This window comes from Nicotiana tomentosiformis, chromosome 11 (assembly GCF_000390325.3).
Source record: "Nicotiana tomentosiformis chromosome 11, ASM39032v3, whole genome shotgun sequence".
Classification (NCBI taxonomy): domain Eukaryota; kingdom Viridiplantae; phylum Streptophyta; class Magnoliopsida; order Solanales; family Solanaceae; genus Nicotiana; species Nicotiana tomentosiformis.
The window spans coordinates 97,182,822-97,190,985 of record NC_090822.1 but is presented as its reverse complement, the minus strand read 5'-3'; positions in this window follow the sequence as shown (position 1 = coordinate 97,190,985).

Below are 8,164 nucleotides of genomic sequence, written 5' to 3'. Positions count from 1 at the left end.
GATGCAACATAAGCCCTAGTGGCAAGGTATTACGTAAGAAGTTTCAAGTCATCAGTGGTATATTGTAGATAAATATTGAGGTGAATCAACAATGGATGGACAAAAGTCACAAAGTACGAGATGATATTAGACCATCATTCTTAAGATGAACAGTAATGAAGAAGCGTTAAAAGACTTAGCTTTATGCATATAGGATAAGCAACAAGAGTAATCTGGAGTTTGGTCGCAAACCTCAGTAATGATAAATCGAAGTAAGAGTTACGATATAGTATGACCTACCTAGATGTAGTAAAGCTAATGATGCCCAGAGGAACAACTTGACATAATTTTGTATATGTTCACAAAGTGAGGCCTAGAGATTGGCTAAGAGCTAGAGGAAAGAGGAGAGAAGCGTCGCATAGGCGCACATACAAAGTTAGAGTCATACATGCTTCATGATAAAAGGCAGCAACTGTTACGAGATTAGAAGGATTCCGACTATAAGTCGTGGTGTGAGAAAGAGGCCTAAAGGGGAGGAATGCCCTGGACTTTGGATTTACTCAAAGAACAGTTGCCTAAATGGCAAGAAGAGTATTAAAGTATTCACAAGAGCTATGGGTTATGAGAATGATAAGTGCATCAGTCAACATTCGAGGACGAATGTTCCGGGGGGGGGGTGATGTGACACCCCATATTTTCATACATGGAAGTACGCCATAAGTAAATTGATATAAGCTCAAAAATGAGATATTACATTCCGCATTTTCGTACGTTAAGGTTTCGTCTTTAGTTAATCGATGTAGACTCGGGGATGGTATTATCTCGAGGTTATACGCATCTATGCTATTTATAACGAGCGATAAGTAAGTGCCGTGAAGGATAAAGGGTAAACGAATCAAAGAAAATAAATTTTGTTGAAGGTTGTCGATTTGGGCTAAAATACGATCCGAGCTACAATACCCGACATTTATGGACTAATTTCATACAAGGTACCCCACAACCACGATAGTAGGATTCGTAAAGTGTATTAAAAATGAGTAGTATTTTAAGTAATTTAATATAATTCTTGATTATGTGGATAATTATGAATTTTTAGTGGGAGATTAACAAAATAATTAAGCTAATTAAGCAAATTAAGTTATGGATAACTTTAAAGGACCTAAACGTGGCAGCAAATTCCCTAGAAAATAATGACTCTTAGTTCATTAAGGTTAGGTGGCATAGTTAGGAAGCCTTTAGACAACACTTAGCCACAAAGTGGGCCCCATAAGCTTACAAATTTAAGAGACTTTCTTACCTTATCAAGATGGGATACAAGACTGCTAAGTTACGGATGAGGTCTCAAATTTTGTGTTTAAAAGTTCATAATATGTCAAGAACAAAGATACCTCTTTTCTTATGATTTAAATACAAAGACTTGTAAGTAAGGTGGTAAGTACAAAATCTTTCATTTCTATTATTTGAATACAAAAGACTTCATATCAGAACTTAGCAACACTTCACTTCATAACCAAACGTTAGCAATTCTTACAACTTAATTTCCTACAAAGACATTAACAACGAGATTTCTTCAACCAAATCCAACAAAGAATTATTAGAAGTTTAACAATATAAAAATTTTGCTGTTCTAAAAGAGTACGGTGTAACGTTTTTCAAGAATATCATACGGATATTTCCTAATCCAGGTATGTTAAGGCTATCCTTCTTTCTTTTGGCATGATCAATACGATACAAACAAAACGAGTAAACACACAATTTTCATAAATGACTGTATTCATAGAAGTATTAGAGATGCCTACGTTCTTGATTCCCCATGCGAATTATTATTATATCTTCTATTCATGGGTCTCAGAAAAATACATATTTGATAAAGTTTATCCGAAAGGCATAGTGATTTTTATGACAATCCGAGAAATCTTTTTAACGTATTTCTTATGCATTTCATGCATTTATACATGTACATTGACCCATGATCAGATGGCGTTATATACGTGTATATATGTATATTATATTTAAATGGGATATGGAAAAAAGGATACGACGTTATATATGCACCACCACCTGATCAGGTGGTATACGTTGATGATTTTTTCCACAGTGGCCGAGATGATATGATGGGATGCCCTCAGTGGCTTGATGATGTTATGAACACATGTACCTATGCACGACATGACATTCATATGCATATACATGACACTATAAGTACTTCATGATTTACAGAGTTATTTAGACTTTCATGTCGAGGTTTTTACTCCATGTTTCTCCCATGTCTATTATTTACTAATTTTCATTCTTTACATACTCGGTACATTGTTTGTACTGACGTCCCTTTTGCCTGGGGACACTGCGTTTCATGCCCGTATGTCCCGATAGACAGGTCGAGAGTCCTCCAAGTAGGCTATCAGCTCAGCGGAAGATGTTGGTGCGCTCCATTTGCTCTGGAGTTGCTTATGTGGTCAGTATAATTAGGACATGTATTGATTGGTATGGCGGGGCTCAGTACCGACCTTTATGAAAATTATGTACTCTAAGAGGCTTGTAGACAGATGTCATGTATACGAATACTTGTATGGCCTTGTCGGCCTATGTTTTGAGTTTATAGATGATCATGTTGGCTTATTAGGCCCGTATGTTACGTGAATATGATGATGTAATAATAATAAAGATACGGTACGTTGGTACTCAGTTGAGTAAGGTACCGGGTGCCTTTCGCGGCCCATCGGTTTGGGTCATGAAAGAACCCTTCCACTCCAGCTTAGGAAATGGTGGAATATCCAAGGTAACAATCTTGGCATGACAATCTAGAATAGTATGATGTGGAGATAACCAGTCCATGCCCAGAATAATTTCAAAATCGGTCATCTAAAGCAGTAGAAGATCTGCCCTAGTTTCATAACCACGAAATATAATAATAGAGGACCTGTAGATCCGGTTCACAACAACAGAATTGCCCATATGAGTGGACACTTAAACAAGAGTACTAAAGGACTCATGAGAAACACCCAGGAATGGAGTAAATAGAGATGACACTTATGAATACGTAGATCCTAGATCAAATAATACTACGTATCTTTGCCGCAAACAGAAATAGTACCTGTAATCACGACATCTGAGGCCTTTGCATCTGGTCTGGCCGGAAAAGCATAGAACCGAGATGGAGCGCCAACTAGCTGGCCTCCACCTGGATGGCCTCCACCTCTAGGATGACCCCTAGCCACCTGTCCTCTACCTCTTGTGGTTGAATAACTGGTGGAGCAACTGGTCCAATAATCATAGGCTACTGACCCTGTTACACTAGTTTACCCCGAAGCATGGGGCAGAATCTCTGTATGTGACTGGTATTCCCGCACTCATAATAACTTTTCGATGCGATAACATGCTGACTATAAGTCTGGCCATGGTGACCTGAATACCCACTGGGAGGACCCTGAATAACTTGTGGGCGATAAGAACTCTCTGGTATATCACTGAGATAGGGTCGCACTGGAGCACCTCAAGGAGGCGGTAGTGCTGAATATTGGGGCCTGTTGGACTGCCCTCTCACGAACTGACTTCTGGCCCCGAGACGGAGAACCTCTGAACTCTCCAGAATACCTAAACCACTTATCTCTCGTAACCTACTCTTGGCTCTACTGATGTACACCCCCAATCCTACGGGCTATCTCCACGACTAGCTCATAAGAATTTCCCATCTCAACCTCTCGAGCCATAGTGGCCTGAATGCCAATATATAAACCCGTAACAAACCTCCGCCCTCTCTCCACCTCAGTAGGGAGTATCATAAGTGCATGGCGAGATAACTCAGAAAACCTCGCCTCATAATCGGCCACTGACATCTGACTCTGCTGGAGTTGCTCAAACTGAAACCTCAACCCTTCCCTCTGAGAGGATGGAATATACGTGTCCAGGAAAATACGGGTGAACCTGTCCCAAGTCATGGGAGAAGAATCTGCTGGTCTGCCAAGAAACATAAGACTGCCACCATCTATGAGCTCTGCCCTCTAGCTGAATAGTAGCAAAGTCTACCCCATGAGACTCCAGTATCCTCATGTTGTACAGTCTATCCTTGCATAGATCAATGAAATCCTGGGGATCTTCATGTCGCTCACCCCCAAAGACATGAGGATGCAGTCTAGTCCATATGTCCAATAGTTCTTTAGGATTAGCGGCTGCAGCTGGCCTGGGCTCAGGTGTAGCGGTTGCCACTGGCTGGGCTCCGCCCATGGGTAGTGCACCCAGGGTCTGATATACAATAACTGCCTGCCCATGAGCCTGCGCAGTAGGGGTCTGTGCTCCCTCGCCCGCCTGAGATGTGGCTGGGTCTGCCGGAAATAAACCGACCTAAGTCAAATTGTCCATGAACTGTAGCATACGACCCATAACATCCTAGAATCCTGGTGCAAATGTGAAATCCACCAGAGCTGGCTCTGCCACAGGCACCTCATCATGTTTCTCAACAATGGGGTTCTCTGTTGGACCAACTGGTGGCATAACTGGAACAGTCCTGGGACGTCCTCACACTCTACCACGGGTTGGAGTCCTCCCTCAGCCTCAACCTCAACCTCTAGCAACTGGGGGAGTAACTCTTCCCTGGTCTGGAACCTCATTGGAGCGCGTTCTCACCATCTGTGAGAGAATAAGAGAGGTATATTTAGTACTACATCAATTGCACGATGGAATATGAAGAAAGGTAGTTTCCTAACACCCTATAGCCTCTCGAAGATAAGTATAGACGTCTCTGTACTGATCTGCAAGACTCTATTAGGTTTGCTCATAACTTGTGAGACCTACGTGAACCTAGTGCTCTGATACCATGTTGTCACGACCCAATTTCACCTATAGGTCAAGATAGCGCCCAACAATACAGCTAGGCAAGCCAACAAATAAATTAAACATATATCAATTATTTCCATAATAATTTTCTAAGTAATTTTATTCTTTTACTAGCAATATTAAGGAGAATAGAAAATATACTGATTAACTTAAATCCAAGAAAATAATACAATTCCAAATTCTACCAATGTGTGTGCCAAGACTTGGTGTCACAAGTGCATGTGCATCTAGTAGATTATACAAAACTCCAAATATTGTCTGAAATAAAATAGATAGAATGTAAATACAAGAAGAGACATTGGTAGCTGCAGAATGGCACAGAAAGACAGCTCACCACTACGCCTATGGATAATGTGGATGTGCGATGATAGGTCCTCCACTAGTACCTGCCTCAGATCCTGTACAAAAAGTGCAGCAAGTGTAGCATCAGTACGTAAACAACGTGTACCCAGTAAGTTTCAAGCCTAATCTCGAAGTGGTAGAGACGAGATGACCGACTTTGACACTCACTAAGAGTCAATAATAATAAATAAAATAAAAATAGCAATATCCAGATCAACATAATTTATAGAATTTACAATGATTTTCTTTAACTAGCAGAAATAATTAAATTTTTTCAAATGCAACAATTCTCAATATATTAATTAAACTCCTTCAATTCCAATAAATTTCCAATTTATGAATTAACCTCATTTACAGGAATAACAATAATTCCTTAACAAGCAGAGATAATAATTCTTTTAAATTCCAAAGATTTTCAATTTATCAATATAGCTTCACAAGCTGAAATAGACTATCAAAATGTCGTGTAATTATTATTATTAGTCACAATGTCTGTCAAGGTCATACGACCCGATCCAGAGTATCGTGTACACTACCGAGGGACTTGCGGCGCGATCCATAGATGCATCTATCCTGCTGAGGCATTCGACCCTCTCCACAAGAAATGAGGACATTTTCTTTTGTACCTCTGGAAGGAGAGTATATTCATTATAAGATAAATTTGAGAGGATGAACAATTTATTTTAACAAATAATTAATTTAAACAGAAAATTAAGCATATGAGATTTTCATCTTATATATTATTCCTTAACAATTCACAATATATATCAAATAATTTGATTAAATAAAGAATACAATTTACACCAGTAATTCATGATTTAAGTCCTAAACTACCCGGAATTTTTAGCATAAATAGTAGCTACGCACGGACTCTCGTCACCTCGTGCGTACGTAGCCCCCACAATTAGTAACAATTATTAATTTAATCACCTATGAGGTATTTCCCCCTCACAAGATTAGACAAGAGACATACCTCAATTTGCTTAGATTTAATCCAATAGTAGGCCTTTTCCTCGATTATCCAACTCTGAATGACTTGAATGCAGCCAAAATAATTTGATACAATCACTAAAAATTATAGGAATCAATTCCATAAGAAAATACTATATTTTTCACAAAAACCCGAAATTAATTAAAACTTCGTTCGTGGGGCCCACGTCTCGGAATCCGGTGAAAGTTACGAAATCCGACAACCCATTCAATTATGAGTACAACCATACTACTTTTTACTCAAATCCGACTCCGAATCGATACCGAAATCTCACAAATTCGTTTCTATGAGATTTCTAAATATTTCCCAAATTTCAATCTCAAAACATTAATTAAATGATGAAAACAATGATATATTCGTGTATATTGACCTAATCCGATTTAGAATCACTTACCCAAATATTTTTCCTTGAAAATCTGCCAAAAATCGCTTCTCCTCAAGCTCAAGTTCGTCAAAAATGGCAAATGGGACGAAGTTCCCTCCTTTATAGATCTGCCTAGGCCACCTTCAGAACTGGGACTCGATCGTGGCTTCGATCATGGCCTTCGAGCCTGGGACTCGATCGTGGCTTCGATCATGGACCTCAATCCTGGGCCTCGATCATGGCCCTCGAGCTTGGGCCTCGGTCATGGAATCGAGCCTGGGCTTCGGTCATGGCCTCGATCATGGCATTGAGCTTGGGCCTTCGATCATGGCCTCAATCATGGCATCCAGTCTGGGCCTTCGATCATGGCCTCGAGTATGACATCGATCATGAGCCTTATACCTGGCTTCGACCCTGGCCATCGACCGTGGGATCAATATCTGGGCTCGATCTTGGGCTCGATCACAGCCCAGAATATCCATCATAAGAGAAAAATTGCAGCCATTTTTTAAGTCCAACTTTTGATCCGTTAACCATACGAAACTCACCCGAGGCTCTCAAGACCTCAACCAAATATACCAACAAGTCCTAAAACATCATACGAACTTATTTGAAACTTCAAATCACATAAAACCACGCTAATGAAACTTAGAATTTTGAACTTATACATTCGATGTCGAAACCTATCAAATCAAGTCCGATTGACCTCAAATTTTGCACACAAGTCATAAATGATATAACAGAGCTATGAAAATTTTCGGAACTAGATTCCAACTCCGATATCAAAAAGTCAACTCCCCGATCAAACTTCCAAACTTAAATTATTGTTTTAGCCATTTCAAGCCTAATTTAACTACAGACTTCCTAATAAAATTCCGAACATGCTCCTAAGTCCAAAATCACCATACGGAGCTGTTGGAATCGTCAAAATTCTATTCCGGGGTCATTTTTTCAAAATGTTAACCAAAGTCAAACTTGACCTTTTAAAGCTAACTTAAGGAACCAAGTGTTTTGATTTCAACCTAAACACTTTCAAATCCCGAACCAACCATCCCCGCAAATAATAAATTAATAAAAGCACATACGAGAAGTTTTATTTTAGGGAACAAGGTTCTAAAAGTCAAAATGACCGGTTGGGTCATTACAATCCTGTTCTCCATAGTCGCATGAAGCATGTGGCTATCGACTTCCACTTTGTCCGTGAGCAGTTTATACAGTCGAAATAGATTTCGGCCTTTGTACATTTGATCGAGTTCTAATGGTAAGCGACCGAAGTGAGACTTCGAGACGAGTTCTGAAGATAGTACAAACAAGCTTCGAGCTCCAAGGCCAATCGAGGAATCGACTCGGTATCATTATCGAGCCCATGACCAAATCGCACCGCAAGGAAATGTGATGGTTGTCGGAGATGCACAGACCGATTGACACTCACCCCGAATGTCGAACCCGAACCAAGGTCGAGGGCTCGACCCAATACCAAGCTCGAGTTAGTATCGAGCCCGCAGACAAGAGCCGTTGCAACCGCACTAGGGGAGAGAATCTTGGCGGGAATTGAGGAAGAGACAACTCATCATGGGTTCTCCACTATATTATTTTATTATAAATAAAGTAAGATCCCTCTACTATAAAAGGGGGGAATGCTTGTAAGCACAGGG